The sequence below is a fragment of the Aquarana catesbeiana genome, linkage group LG09 (assembly GCF_042186555.1).
Source record: "Aquarana catesbeiana isolate 2022-GZ linkage group LG09, ASM4218655v1, whole genome shotgun sequence".
In the NCBI taxonomy this organism is placed as follows: domain Eukaryota; kingdom Metazoa; phylum Chordata; class Amphibia; order Anura; family Ranidae; genus Aquarana; species Aquarana catesbeiana.
Window position 1 is genome coordinate 23459374 of NC_133332.1, and position 15646 is coordinate 23475019.

The window sequence follows — 15646 nt, forward strand, 5'->3', positions numbered from 1 at the left end:
GGTTCACTGTTGCTGCAGGGAATCTATTGCTGTTGGGGTGGAATCCATTGTTGCTGAGGGAGTCTATTGTTGTGTGGGGATCTATTGCTGGGATTCTATTGTTGTTGACTGCAGGGGATCTATTTTACTGCTTTTCTTTTTATCATTAACATGTTCCATACAAATGATTTAGCACCACAAAATAATACTTGGTTCTGTATTGTCTAAAAGGGGCAGTACTGGTAGGTGGGTAGGGGGTGGAATCAAGGGACGGTGGTCAGAGGTGGGTAGGGGGCAGAGACAAGGGGTGACTCAGACGGGGGGAGTTCCTGCACTTATTCTACGAGAAACAAAAGCCCTGCTTAGACGAAATCCTGTTATGCCGTGTACACACGATCGGATTTTCCGACAGGAAATGTTGGATGTGAGCTTGTTGGCGGTAAGTCCTACCGCTTGTTGTCGGACTTTCCGCCGACAAATGTTGGCTAGCATGCTCTCAAATTTTCCGCCAACAAAATGTGTGTTGTCGGACTGTCCGATCGTGTGTACACAAGTCCGTCGGACAAAAGTCCAAAGTACAAACACGCATGCTCAAAATCAAGGATGAGCCGGAAGCACTCGGTCTTGTAAAACTAGCGTTCGTAATGGAGATATCACATGACTATTGAACTTCCTTTTTATCGGCTCGCCGTACGTCTTGTTTGTCACTACGTTCGTAATTGTTGGCCAACATTTGTGTGACCGTGCGTATGTAAGACAAGTTGGACCCACCAACCTTCAAACAAAATTCCACAGTTTTGTTGTCGGAAAGTCCAATCGTGTGTACACGGCATTAGAGTCTGCAAAAGACTTGAGACTGGGGCGAAGGTTCACCTTCCAGCAGCACAACGACCCGAACATTCAGCCAGAGCTACAAATGATGGTCCAGTCAAAGTCCAGACCTAAATCCAATTGAGAACTCTTCGACACAAGAAATGTCAAATAAGTTTATGGCCAGGTGGTATAGAACACCAACATGACTGGCACAAATATATCGGACATCAAATGATAACTGCTGGAGGGGCTGTGGTCAGAGGGGCACGCATCTTCATATATGGTGGGATTGCCCAAGAACATTCGATCTTTCCGGGAAGAGGAAGCCCCATGGATAGAAAAGTTATCCAACAAACCTATTGAAGCGTCGCCTCTACATTTTCTATTCCATGGAATGCCGGCTTCTATTAAATCATATTAAAAAAAAGTGTTATCACACATTTGCTAAAGGCAGCAAAAACACTGATACCTAGGCACTGGAAACAGATTACATGTCCTACACTCCTGGAATGGAAAAGAGAGGTGGAAGTAATAATGGAGGCGGAAAGATGGGTGCATAAAATCAGAAATCAACAGGACAAATTGAGAATATATGGACAGATTGGAAACAATATTCTCCGGAGATTGGGAAAGAGTAAAATACATTAGAAAGGTGGATATAGGTAGGCATTGTAATAATAGGAGGTAACATTGCCCTGAAGTCTCAGCCCTTGTATAGGTGTACCAGATATTAAGATAATGTATATGGAAATAAATGTAGAGCATTTAATTTGGTGAGTAGGGTGGGTTTTTTTTTCTTTTGGGGGGGAGGGGATGGAACAGGAAGGTGGAGAGGGGCACTTTTTAAATTTTTTTTTTATTTTTTTTTTTACTTTTTTTGTTATATGGATTATATATGGACAAAGGCACAAACATATAGTAATACACTTATAAAAGATACACAATTGCACATAAGTTAGGGTTTATGCTCTCTTTTACAGGGGTCTTAAAATGTTTTTTTTTTATCTTGTTTTGTTTTTCTTCTTCCGTCATTGATGGCAGGCTTCATGCACATTTTTGGTATGTAATGCACTTATAACCGATACACGATTGCACATAACTTAGGAAGGGATTATGCTCTCTTTTACAGGGGTCTTAAAAAAAAATGTCCCTCCCCTGTCATTGATGATAGGTTCCATGCACATTTTTTGTAATAAATTTATTTTTAATTTATTTATTTATTTTTATTCTTTATTTTGGATTGTGCCCCTATTTTGCCTCCGCTTCCTCCCCTTCCCTCTCCGCCCTCTCCTCCTTCCCTTTTTTTTTTTTTTATTTCATTTTTTTTGTTTTGGGAGTTTTAGGTTGGTTGGGTCTTGTTTGGGTTTTTTTTTTTTTTTTTTTTGGATGAGGTGGGGATGGTGGGTTCCAAATATTGTATAGAAGGGTTTATTAGATAAACAATATAATTGAGAAAAGTGATTTAAAGAGAAGTTCCACCCAGGGGGGCCGTCAAAAAAAAAAAAAAATTAAAAGTCAGCAGCTACAAATACTGCAGCTGCTGACTTTTAATTGGACACTTACCTGTCCCAGGGTCCAGCGATGCGGGGGATCGAAGCCCCGCTCATCCCCCCCCTCCGCTCGTCGGCGCCGGCATTTCAACTGTGGGCGCCAGGCTGTGGCTTCACAGCCTGGCACCCACTGCGCATGCGCGGGCGGCGCCATGCGCCGTGATTGGCCGCTCAATCACCTGGGACCTGTAATGGGTCCCAGATGATTGACAGGAGGGAGGGAGCAGAGCGGAGCCCTTCCTGTGCCGAGGGGGAAGTGATGTCACCAGGCCAGGCAAAGGAAGAGGCAGACTACGAGGGACCACCTAGCAACAGGCATTTAGAGGTAAGTGAAAAAAAAAAATACCCAAATGTTTTTTTGGTTTTTTTTTTTAGAATTTTTCCAGGTATTTTTGTTTTTTGGGTGGAACCCCACTTTAAGGTAGAAGAGCAAAGATAAAAGTGTATGTATGTATATATATATATATATATATATATATACAGTCTACTCTTTAATTGTTTTCTTTGTTTTTATATATCTTTTTGTACAGTATTGTATAGTTTGTCCTAAATGTAAAAAAAAATAATAAAAATTGAATTATAAAAAAAAATCCAATTGAGAATCTGTGGCAAGACCTGAAAATTGCTGTTCACAGACGCTCTCCATCCAATCTGACAGAGTTTGAGATATTTTGCAAAGAAGAAGAATGGGGCAAAAATGTCCCTCTCTAGATGTGCAAAGCTGGTAGAGACATCCCCAAAAAGACTTGCAGCTGTAATTGCAGAGAAAGGCGGTTCTACAAAGTATTGACTCCGGGGGGCGCCATACAAATGTACCCCCCACACTTTTAAGATATTTACTTGTAAAAAAGATTTGAAAACCATTTATCATTTTCCTTCCACTTCACAATTATGTGTCACTTTGTGTTGGTCTATCACATAAAATCCCAATAAAATACATTTAAGTTTTTGGTTGTAACGTGACAAAATGTGGGAAATTTCAAGGGCTCTGAATACTTTTTCAAGGCACTGTGTAAATATATATATATATATATATATATATATATATATATATATATATATATATCAAATATATATATATTTTTGTTTTGTTTCTATAAAATGTAATACCTAAGGCAAAACACCAGCAAAAGTAGCAAGACAACAGTGATTAGCCCATTAAAAGATAAATAAAAACATTTTTCCCCATTAGTCTCCTACAATCCAGGCAGATATCACAAATTATTATCAATTTAACAAATAATCAATACATTTTTTTGTTCTCATCCAAATTTGTATTATGCATATAACAGACATGCACAGGAAAGTTTACTAAGAAGAATATGTCAGGGATACCAGCAGCAAGGATGGCCAGATCTGCGTAGCTAAACTTAAGAAACTACATATGATTTAAACACGTTTTTAAGTGGCTCTCTATACTTACCTGCTCTGTGCAATAGAATTGCACAGAACGGCCCAGATCCTCCTCTTCTCTGGTCCCCCCACCGGCACTCCTGGCTCCTGCTCGATTGCTGGTGCCCCCAATATGAAACCGATTGCCATGGGGGCACCTGTGCAGGCTCACTCCCGAGCCCCATTGCTGCGTCCATTGACAGAGACAGCGGGACTCAGGCCCGCCCCCAGGCCCGCCCGCCCACTCCCTTGTCACTGGAGTTGATTGACAAGAGGGGGGGCTGGGGGGATCCTGCAGCAGAGAAGGTTTTTTACCTTAATGCATAAAATGGATTAGGGTAAAGAAAACTTGAGGCTTTAGAACCACTTTAACAGTGAAACAAAATTCATCCAAACACCAGCAAGCAGAATACACAGCAAATGTTATGATACAACTCAACCATAACCAAATGACAAAATACCTAACGAGCAACCTAAGTAACAGAAAGCCTAACTAGCAAACTAACTATAATACAATATATACAAAATGAGGAACACAGATAAACAAGGTAGTGCCGTGGATGCAAGAAAGGGGGGAACAAGGGCAGCAGATACAAGGCAGCAAGGTACAGAGCATAGGATGCAGGACAAGAACAAGAGCAAGAGCAGTATTAATTAACATTAGCAAGCGGTATCTGGCGAGCAGGGCAAAACACTGAAGCAAAGGGTAATAGTATAAGAGGAACTAAATACCCTCCCAGCAGCCAGCATCAGGTGAGGACTGATTACTGAAATCTGCTGGCTGTTGGCAGACACCCAATGGTGGATACCAAAACTGCAACCTTCCACTCGGGGAACCACAGTGTCACCAGCAGATGATTGAAGTCCTTCACAATGCCTGGTCATGGATCTCTGGATGTCCATTTTATCAAGACAGCTTGAAAATGTGATAAGCAATATTAGGGCTCACGACTGATATACAGAACAGGTGTGGTTCATGAGTCCATGAATACATAATAACAATATTAGGGACAGTGGCGACTCATGTTTTTTTTTTTGGGGGGGGAGCAATGCTCTGAGCCACGAGCCCACCCTATTTTGAAGCCTATTAGAGCCTTTGGCTCTAATCAGGTGCTTCAAAAATCACCCCCCGCCGCTAAAATTCAGGCGCCCGAAGTCCTGAAAGGTGCCGGACGCATAAATAGGGGGTGTCAGCGGCGATGGATAGAGCATCGCATCGCCGCATGGCTAGAAGGTGGTGGGGGTGGCAACCATGGATAGAGGGGGTGGTGCTCGGGCGCCCCTAATGGATGGGCCGCCACTAATTAGAGAAGAGGTAGAAAAAGGGTGGAAAAGAAGGAAGGATGTGAAAACAGACCCGGGGGTACCAATGGTTACCCAAAGAGGGTAACTGGAGGAGCAATTTGCTTTTAATTTGCCTTAATAATGAGGTCAAGTCAAAGTCTGGGGGAAGAAAATGGTTCACCCAGGGCTGCCATAGTTTAGTGCATTTTGATATCTAATCCTGCAGGGTGGCCATTATTTTTACATAGATTATCGGTTGTGTAACCTTATTTTTGATCCCAATTAGACACAATCAAGAGGCCTTTCAGGCCTTTGCAACTGTCTGCGTAACTGTCGTGGTGATCTGCAACAGAAGCTTAGTTTGTATTTTAAACCAATAACTGAAGGTGGCGCTATACACACTTTATATACAATAGTGTCTAATCTTAAATCCAATATGTGATCCAGTTAAGATGTAAAAAAAAGTTAAAAATTGTCCGCTGTGTAACACTTAAATGTCCAGTGATGTTGCATATATTATTTATTCTTCATACTTCTCCACCACTGTGTTAGGACACAATCCACCCCAAGATTCTAGTAAGAAGAGCTCACTCACCAGACCATAATGTCCCCTTTTAAATAAGCAGGTCAATGTGTGGCATTGTCTGACTGAAAAGACCACTCCACTCTACATTTTCTCCAATATGCCAGATCCTCCAGGACTTAGCTCTCCATCCCCTCACCATGTACCAAGAAGCTCTTTATCTCCTCACCATGTACCAAGAAGCTCTTTATCTCCTCATCATGACATCATAGAGTTCAACAAGTGCTTAAGGAGTGCACAGTGTTTATTATTCAATATGCCCATAACAACAAAAACAATAAGCATACCACTCACATTTGTGTATGCTCAAAACAACACCACTAATTTAACTCGTTTAAGAAAGCGCCACCACTCCACTGTCATCTGAAGCACCAAAAACCATGTCATCAGAGCTAACATAATTGGAACCAGAGGGGATGGCTGGTCCTGCCCCTACATGTTTTGTCTATATGACATCTTCAGGAAGCTTCCTGAAGACGTTATATAGGCAAAATACGTAGTGGCGGGACTTCTAGTCCAGAATGAGCCTAATCTCCAAATAGCAGCTTCTTTGGAGGTAGCTAGGAGTGTTGGTAGATCTAAGGCCCCACAGCTGTAGACCATAGGGCAATCATTAGCAACTTGTTCTGTTTCCGTGTCTCTGCAACTATCGGTCCCCAGTAAGATCTTTACTCATAGTATACCCAGAGCTGTCTGCCACCCAGTCTCCAAGGGTAAATCCTTAATAAGGTAACTGGCTAAGTCCTCCTCCGGACCTGGACTCTGAAACAGTGTCCTTCAGCAGGTATCCCCTTTTTTCAGCTGTCCTCAGTCCCATAAAGAGGAGTTTCAGTCTCCCCCCAGAAAAATTAGAAGTCAGCAGCTGTAGCTGTTGACTTTTTAATACAGGGACACTTACCATTCCAGGAAAACAGCAATTGTCCTCACCCTTCAATTGGCTTTGGGTCCAGGCTCCGGCATCTTACGTAAAGGAAACTGGCAGTGATGCCTTGCACTAGCCGCGCTGTGCTTCGCGAATGGTCCTGCAATCTTCTGGGATGTATGATGTGTCTCAGAAGGCTGCGGGTGAAGGAGGGCTGAACTTCCGCTCAGATCGCTGTTGGTTTTGACAAGTACCTACTCCCCCCCACCCCCCTTCTTCCAGAGGCAGGGGGAAGCAATCAAACTCTCAGCCTAGGAATCCCGAGCATACCAAAACAATCAACCACCACTCTACTAATCACAATGAAGCCAAACCCTAAATTTGCAGTCTAGAGATCTAACTAGGAGGGCCATACACCTCCAAATATGTTATCCTCTACCCCATAGTAACACCATTAAATGTCCCTGATCTCTATTTCAAAGGTGGTTCCACTTGCAAACAGAATATAAATTGCATTCATAGCAATCCTATAAAAGGATGACAAAACTATATAAACGTTGTACAATCATGTAATCTAAATTGAGGTTCAAAATGCTGGTGCTACTTTACCTTGTGTGTAGCCATGACAGTTATGGGCATCCGCATGTAGGGGCAAGGGGGGTCAAGTGCCCCCCCTGGAATCAGGGATCGGATCTTAAATTCAGCACAGTTGCGTCGCTATTGGGGTGCGGGCAGCCCTCACCCGGGTGCCACCCGCCAGTGGGGAGACTCCATCAAGGTGCTGTCAAGCCCCCATCAGTGTAGTGTGACTTCAGACTCTTTTCCCTGCTCAGTCCAGCAGAGAACTCGGTGGTGCTGTGACAGCAGAAAGGTGAGCTGCGGGCTATCAGAGGCTTCCCCCGCTCGCCCCCCTTTTCTCCCATCAGGGAGAAGAGACGGCGGCTCTCACCAGATTCCCCGCCCAGCTTCCTGCCATTCCTTCCCTATTGGCCATAACTGAGGGCCAATCAAAGGAGACTAGGAGAGGGGAGCATCATGGGACATGTAGTCCCAAAGATTGGCGGCCATATTTTCCACAGGGAGGAGGCTACAGCTTGATCGAGAGAGATTGAGAGACTGCAGCCTGGAAAAACCTGAGGGAGAGAGTGCTACAGGATAAAGAACGAGGAGTCAGCTGGGTGGAAGCCAGAGAGAGAGCCGGGCTGCCCAGCGCCACCAGAGAGAGAGCCACGCTGCCCAGCACCACCAGAGAGAGAAAGATTGAGCCACTACCAGGGTACAGACATGCTACACTACTGACCAGAGTCACCCCCGGGGAACCCAGAGTGAGCGTTCATTCAGCCGGAGGGATCACTGCTGTAGTTTCGCTGGGTCTGGTAAGAGGGCCTGTTGGCCATTATCCATTACCTATCCTAGGGACTGTACTAGGTCTGCAGTCTCTGACCATGATAATGTGATAATGACATTGTCGAAAAGGGGCGGTGCATGGGTGACCCTAAAATGATGCCCCCCCCTGAAAAAAGTTCTGCGGACACCTATGATGACAGTGCTGGGCTCCCTGTGCTTTTGGACCCCATAGCATTTGCATGGTGTGCAAGGGCATTAGTTACCCCCTTGGACATAAGTCTTTTCCAAATTTGTTAAATATATATTGCCCTGTCATTGGAAACGTGGATCTGGTGCTGCATGTCAACATTAAAGTCTTGCAGAAGGATAAAGCCAATTAATCCTCTTGGCTGTTCCCTGCAAATCATTTCCCATAATCCCCTGTTGTTAAAAGATGTAGTTAAAGCTCACCTCAATTCTGATTGCCCACTAAGCCCAAATGTAACCCTCCCATCAAGAAGACCTCAGGATATTCAATCTTATTCTAAAGAAACCACTACAGAATGCTTAAAATCAAAAAATATGGGGTTTGCAATGTCCGCACCTCTTGCAGAATACTATGTTACCTCCCAGAAATGTTTTTTTTTATATCTGCAATAGCAAAAAAGGGTTTATTTAATTCTTTCCTTTTTTTTTTTAATACTAAACAGTTTGGAGCTTCAGCTACAGTCAGCAGTCAGCCAGTCAGACAGGTACGAGTAGATTCAAAATTCTTTTCAAAACACGAAACGCGTCAGTTCAATTTAAAAATCAATGCCTGTCTTTACAGCAAGCCAATGCAGTTAGCATAGAGAAGGAATTATTTGCTGTGATCTATCTAAAGGGCCAATTTAATTTTTTTTTGCCTTCAGGTTCAGGTACAAAAATTTTGCGCTTGTGTGATGAAAGAGAAAAAAAATAACACACCTTGTGATGTTATCATAAAAAAAAAAAAAAAAAAAAAAAAAACAGAAAATGCGTTTCATAAGGTCTAAATGCGTACTGAGAATTTGAGAGCTAATTATCAGGCAGGCTCTTCAAAATTAGTTTTATTAAAGTAAAAAGAAAAATACATATAAATCTGTGGAAAGCATATATATATATATATATATATATATATATATATATATATATATATATATATATATATATATACACATATACACACACACACACACAGTATCTCACAAAAGTAAGTACACCCCTCACATTTTTGTAAATATTGTTGTCCCCTCAAAATAATTCAACACACAGCCATTAATGTCTAAACCACTGGCAACAAAAGTGAGTACACCCCTAAGTGAAAATATCCAAATTGGGCCCAAAGTGTCAATATCTTGTGTGGCCACCATTATTTTCAAGCACTGCCTTAACCCTCTTGGGCATGGACTTCACCAGAGCTTCACAGGTTGCCACTGGAGTCCTCTTCCCCTCCTCCATGATGACATCACAGAGCTGGTGGATGTTGGAGACCTTGTGCTCCTCCACCTTCCGTTTGAGGATGCCCCACAGATGCTCAGTAGGGTTTAGGTCTGGAGACATTCTTGGCCAGTCCATCACCTTTACCCTCAGCTTCTTTAGCAAGGCAGTGGTCGTCTTGGAGGTGTGTTTGGGGTCGTTATCATGTTAGAATACTGCCCTGCGGCCCAGTCTCCGAAGGGAGGGGATCATGCTGTGCTTCAGTATGTCGCAGTACATTTGGCATTCATGGTTCCCTCAATGAACTGTAGCTTCTCAGTGCCGGCAGCACTCATGAAGCCCCAGACCGTGACACTCCCACCACCATGCTTGACTGTAGGGAAGACACACTTGTCTTTGTACTCCTCACCTGGTTTCCGCCACACACGCTTGACACCATCTGAATCAAATAAGTTTATCTTGGTCTCATCAGACCACAGGACATGGTTCCAGTAATCCATGTCCTTAGTCTGCTTGTCTTCAGCAAACCGCTTTCTTGTACATAATTTTTAGAAGAGGCTTCCTTCTGGGATGAAAGCCATTCAGACCAATTTGATGCAGTGTGCGGTGTATGGTCTGAGCATTGACAGGCTGAACCCTCCACCCCTTCAACCTCTGCAGCAATGCTGGCAGCACTCAAAAGTCTATTTCCCAAAGACAACCTCTGGATATGACGCTGAACACGTGCACTCAACTTCTTTGGTGGACCATGGTGAGGCCTGTTCTGAATGGAACCTGTCCTGTTAAACCGCTGTATGGTCTTGGCCACCGTGCTGCAACACAGTTTCAGGGTCTTGGCAATCTTCTTATAGCCTAGGCCATGTTTATGTAGAGCAACAATTCTTCTTTTCCAGATCCTCAGAGAGTTCTTTGCCATGAGGTGCCATGTTGAACTTCCAGTGACCAGTATGAGAGAGTGAGAACGATAACACCAAATTTAACACACCTGCTCCCCATTCACACCTGAGACCTTGTAACACTAACAAGTCACATGACACCGGGGAGGGAAAATGGCTAATTGGGTCTAATTTGGACATTTTCACTTAGGGGTGTACTCACTTTTATTGCCAGCGGTTTAGACATTAATGGCTGTGTGTTGAGTTATTTTGAGGGGACAGCAAATTTACACTGTTATACAAGCTGTACACTCACTACTTTACATTGTAGCAAAGTGTCATTTCTTCAGTGTTGTCACATGAAAAGATAGAATAAAATATTTACAGAAATGTGAGGGGTGTACTCACTTTTGTGAGATACTGTACATCCATTGTTACCAATCCATAATACCTATTCATTTATAGAGCAGACTTTCTCAACCAGGGTTCCTTCAGAGGCTGCTATGGGTTGTTGGAGCATTCTTCCCACTGACTACCACTGTAAGGAACATTCTTCCCACTGATCACTAGGGATGAGCCAAACACCCCCCGTTTCAGTTTGCACCAGAACCTGCGAACGGACCGAAAATTTGCACGAAGTTAGAACATCCATTGAAGTCTATGGGACTCGAACGTTCTAAATCAAAAGTGCTAATTTTAAAGGCTAATTTGCATGGTATTGTCCTAAAAAGGGTTTGGGGACCCGGGTCCTGTCCCAGGGGACATGTATCAATGCAAAAAAAAATTTAAAAACGGCCGTTTTTTCGGGAGCAGTGATTTTAATGATGCTTAAAGTGAAAAAAAAAAGTGAAATATTCCTTTAAATATTGTACCTGGGGGGTGTCTATAGTATGCCTGTAAAGTGGCGCGTGTTTCCCATGCTTAGAACAGTCCCTGCACAAAATTACATTTTTAAAGTAATAAAAGTAATTTAAAACTGCTTACGGCTTTAATGTAATGTCCGGTCCTGGCAATATGGATGAAAATCAGTGAGACAAACGGCATGGGTACCCCCCAGTCCATTACCAGGCCCTTTGGGTCTTGTATGGATATTAAGGGGAACCCCGCACCCAATTTAAAATAAGGAAAGGTGTGGGGCCCCCAGGCCCTATATACTCTGAACAGCAGTATACAGGCGGTGCAAACAAGACAGGGACTGTAGGTTTGTTGTTAAGTAGAATCTGTTTGTAATTTTGAACTGGTACATTTTTAAAGTGTAGCTTCAGCCAAAAAATATATTTTTAAGCTTTTTGGAAAACATAGGGAAGGGTTATCACCCCTGTGACATTTGTTTTGCTGTCTGTGCTCCTCTTCAGAAGATTTCACCTCACTTTCTGTCCCAATGACAAATATTTTTTGACAATTTGGGGGTTTTAGTGAAACAAAGATTGGTGATAAAGCATCAGTGAAGAGGAGACACGTTTTTCCCATATTAACTTTTACAGGAGAGAATTTCCCTTCCTAGGGGTAGATTTCATCTCACTTCCTGTTGTCTCCTTCCGTTTGCAAGTAGGAGTCGCTTGTAAGTTGGATGTTTGAAAGTAGGGGCCTGCCCTATATACTCTGCAGAAATTGCAGCCTTAGGTGTTGGTGTTGCCACAACACTGTAAGCCCTCACAGTTACTCTTGGTGGGCGCAGGACCAGGCTCTGCTGTGAAATATTAGATGAAGAATTGTAATTACATGCCCCTGTTGAACAGGGTCAGAAAAATTGGGCCTTTGGTGGTGGTGGTGCCACAATGCTGTAAGTCCTCACAGTTACTCTTGGTGGGTGCTGGAACGGGCCCTGCTGTGAAATATTAGATCAAGACTTGTAATTACATGCACCTGTTGAACAGGGGCAGAAAAATTGGGCCTTTGGTGGTGGTGGTGCAGGTGCCACAACACTGTAATTCCTCACAGTTACTCTTGGTGGGCGCAGAAACGGGCCCTGCTGTGAAATATTAGATCAAGAATTGTAATTACATGTTCCTGTTGAACAGGGGCAGAAAAATTGGGCCTTAGCCACTGGTGCCACAACACTGCAACCCCTCACAGATACTCTAGTTGGAGCGCAGGAACAAGCCCTGCTGCAAAGTATTGCATCAAAAATTCTAATTACATGCCCCTGTTAAACAGGGGCTGAAAAATTGGGCCTTAGCCACTGGTGGCAGCGCCCAGAACCAAAAATATTCTTACAAGCTATCAGCATGATCATTGAGGAGGAAGAGGATAGTCACTCAGCATAACAGGATAGTCACTCAGCATCAGCATAGGCAGTCTTGAAGGGATCTGACATTTTTTTTTAAATTATTCGGTTACATCAGCATCAGGTGCTTGGTAGCTGGTGGTGATCCAAGACTGATTCATTTTTATGAAGGTCAGTCGATCGACCGAGTCGGTGGACAGACGCACCCTGTGATCGGTTCCAAAACCTCCAGCAGCACTGAATGTGCGTTCCGAAAGAACACTGGATGCAGGACAGGCCAGTAGCTCAATTGCATACTGTGCAAGCTCTGGCCAGTGATCCATCCTCAAGACCCAGTAACCTAGAGGATTTTCGGTGGGAAAGGTGTCCAAGTCAGATCTTGCCCCTAGGTATTCCTACACCATGTAAAACAGACACTGGCGATGGTTGCTGGAACCGATCATACCTTGGGGCTACGGACTAAAAAATTGTCTGAACGCATCGGTCAGATGGCCACATTCTCCACCGCTCCTTCTTTGACTGACCGAAGCCTCAGCAACACGTTGTCCAGGAACAGGAGTGTGTAACCTCCCAGTCTCTGGACACATTGCACAGACCTTTCTGCAAGGCCTCCCGAAGATGTTTTATCCTCTGCTCCCTCTGCGATGGCAAGATAAGGTCCGCAACCTTACCCTTGTAACGTGGATCAAGGAGGGTTGCCAGCCAGTATTGATCCCTCTCCTTGATACCACGAATACGAGGATCCTTCCGAAGGCTTTGCAGGATCAGGAAGGCCATGCAGCGTAGGTTTGCTGAGGCATTCGGTCCGGAGTCCTCTGGGTCACTAAGGACGACATGATCCGCAGCCACCTCCTCCCAGCCACGTACAAGTCCATGGGTTTCTTGGGACTATAAATGATCCCTTAAAGACTGCTGCTGATGCTGAGTGCCAGGCTCCACCTCCATGCTAACGCCATCCTCCTCTTCCTCCTCCTCCTCCTCGTCCTCTTCCTGTGTGATCGGCGGGCAAGCAGGAACACTGTCTGGATAAAGGGGGCCTTGAGAGCTAAGGAAGTCCTCCTCTTCCTGCCTCTGTTCTGCCTCAAGTGCCCTGTCCATTATTCCACGCAGTGTGTGCTCCAACAGGTGGACAAGGGGGACAGTGTCACTAATGCATGCACTGTCACTTCTCACCATCCTTGTGGCCTCCTCAAATGGTGACAGGACATTGCATGCATCCCTGATCATGGCCCACTGGCGTGGGGAAAAGAAAAACAAGTTCCCCTGACCCTGTCCTGGTGCCATATTCGCACAGGTACTCATTGATGGCCCTCTGCTGCGTGTGCAGCCGCTGCAGCATGGCCAATGTTGAGTTCCACCTGGTGGGCATGTCACAGATTAGGCGGTTCTTGAGCAGGTTAAATTCCTTTTGGAGGTCAGCCAGCCGAGCACTGGCAACATATGACCGGCGGAAATGCACACAGACTTTCCTGGCCTGCCTCAGGACACCGCTGCACCACCAAGTTAAGGATGTGAGCCAAACAGGGCACATGGGTCATTTGTCCCTGTCGGAGGGCGGAGAGGAGGTTGGTGCCATTGTCGCAAACCACCATAGCTGGCGTCAACCACCTCTGAACCTGCCCCTGCAGAGCTGACAGAATCTCTGCCCCAGTGTGGCTCCTGTCCCCCAAGCACACCAGCTCAAGCACTGCATGGCATCTTTTAGCCTGCGTGCTTGCATAGCCCCTTGAAAGGTTACGGAGCACCGCTGGTTCCGTAGTCAAATCAGCACAGGAAGAGGCCATGGAGGAAGAAGAAGAGGAGGGGTGGAGGAGAGAGGTGTGGCAGAATCAACACTAGTAGTATTTTGGAGGCGTGGTGGCAGAACAACCTCCAACACTACTGCACCTTGTCCTGCATCCTTCCCAGCTGCCAGAAGAGTCACCCAGTGTGCGGTGAAAGATAGGTAACGTCCCTGTCCATGCCTGCTGGACCATGAGTCAGCGATAATATGCACCTTACCGCTGACCGTCCTGTGCAGCGAGGCCAAGACATTGCCTTCCACATGCCGGTAGCGAGCAGGAATCGCCTTCCGTGAGAAAAAGTGGCGTTTGGGAACCTGCCACTGAGGAACCGCACATTCCACAAACTCATGGAAGGGGGTAGAGTCTACCAACTGAAAAGGCAGCAGTTGAAGTGCTAGCAATTTAGCCAAGCTAGCATTCAACTGCTGGGCATGTGGATGGCTGAGAGCGAACTTCTTTCGGCGGTGCAGCAGCTGGGGCAGGGAAATTTGCCTGGTACAATCTGATGTCAGTGTACCAATAGCAGATTGCCCCCAAGTACTTGGCTGTGACACACCTAATTCTACACCTTCATTCCTCTCAGTGCAGGTCTCAGAGAGGACTGAAGGTATAGTGGGGTTGGAGATCCCAGCTGATGAGGAGCAAGGAGAGGTCCTCTTTGTTCTTTGGTGTGGGCCTTTTAGGTACGCTTGCCAACGAACTGCATGGCAGGTCAACATATGTCTGGTCAAGCATGTGGTGCCCAAGCGGGAGATGTTTTGGCCACGAGAGATACGTTTGAGACATATGTTGCAAATAGCAGCGGTGGGATCTGATACACTCGTCTCAAAAAAGGCCCACACCAAAGAACTTTTGGAATAAGGTGCAGAGACAGCAGCGCCCTGCACATGCGGAGCTTTGAGGTGTGATGCAGTCAGTGTGCTGCCCTTAGGCTGGCCCCTGGAGAGCATCCTGCCTCGTTGGTGATGTGCCTCCTCCTCCTCTCCTCCTCCTCCTCTCTCCTATCAGGCACCCACGTGGAGTCAGTGACCTCATCATCCCCTCCCTCCTCATCGCTGGAGCAAAGCTGGCAGTATGCTGCAGCTGGGGGAACATGACTGCCAGATTGCTGTCCTTCTCGGGCACCCCCTCTCTCTGGGCTCACGTTACTGCCTTCCTCTAGCTGGGTACCATCATCGGAGCCTTCAAAACGCTGGGCATCCTCCTGGAGCATGTACCCAACACTGTGGTCAAACAGTTCGTGGGGACTCCTCAGGAGGACATGGTGGGGCTAGGGAAGGAGTGACTGATGCCATTGAGCCGAGGGAAGAGGCTGCGTTGGCAGCTGCTTTGCCAGACGAAGTACCCTGAGCCTGGGTGAGAGAGGATGAGGAGGATGAGGATGGCTTGGTCGTCCACTCGACCAAGCCTTCCGCATGTTGCGGCTCAACGCGGCCAGCTGCCGAAAACAAGCGTGTCCCACGGCCACGTGCTGATGAGGATGCACCGTCTCCACGACCAGCACTGTTGCCTC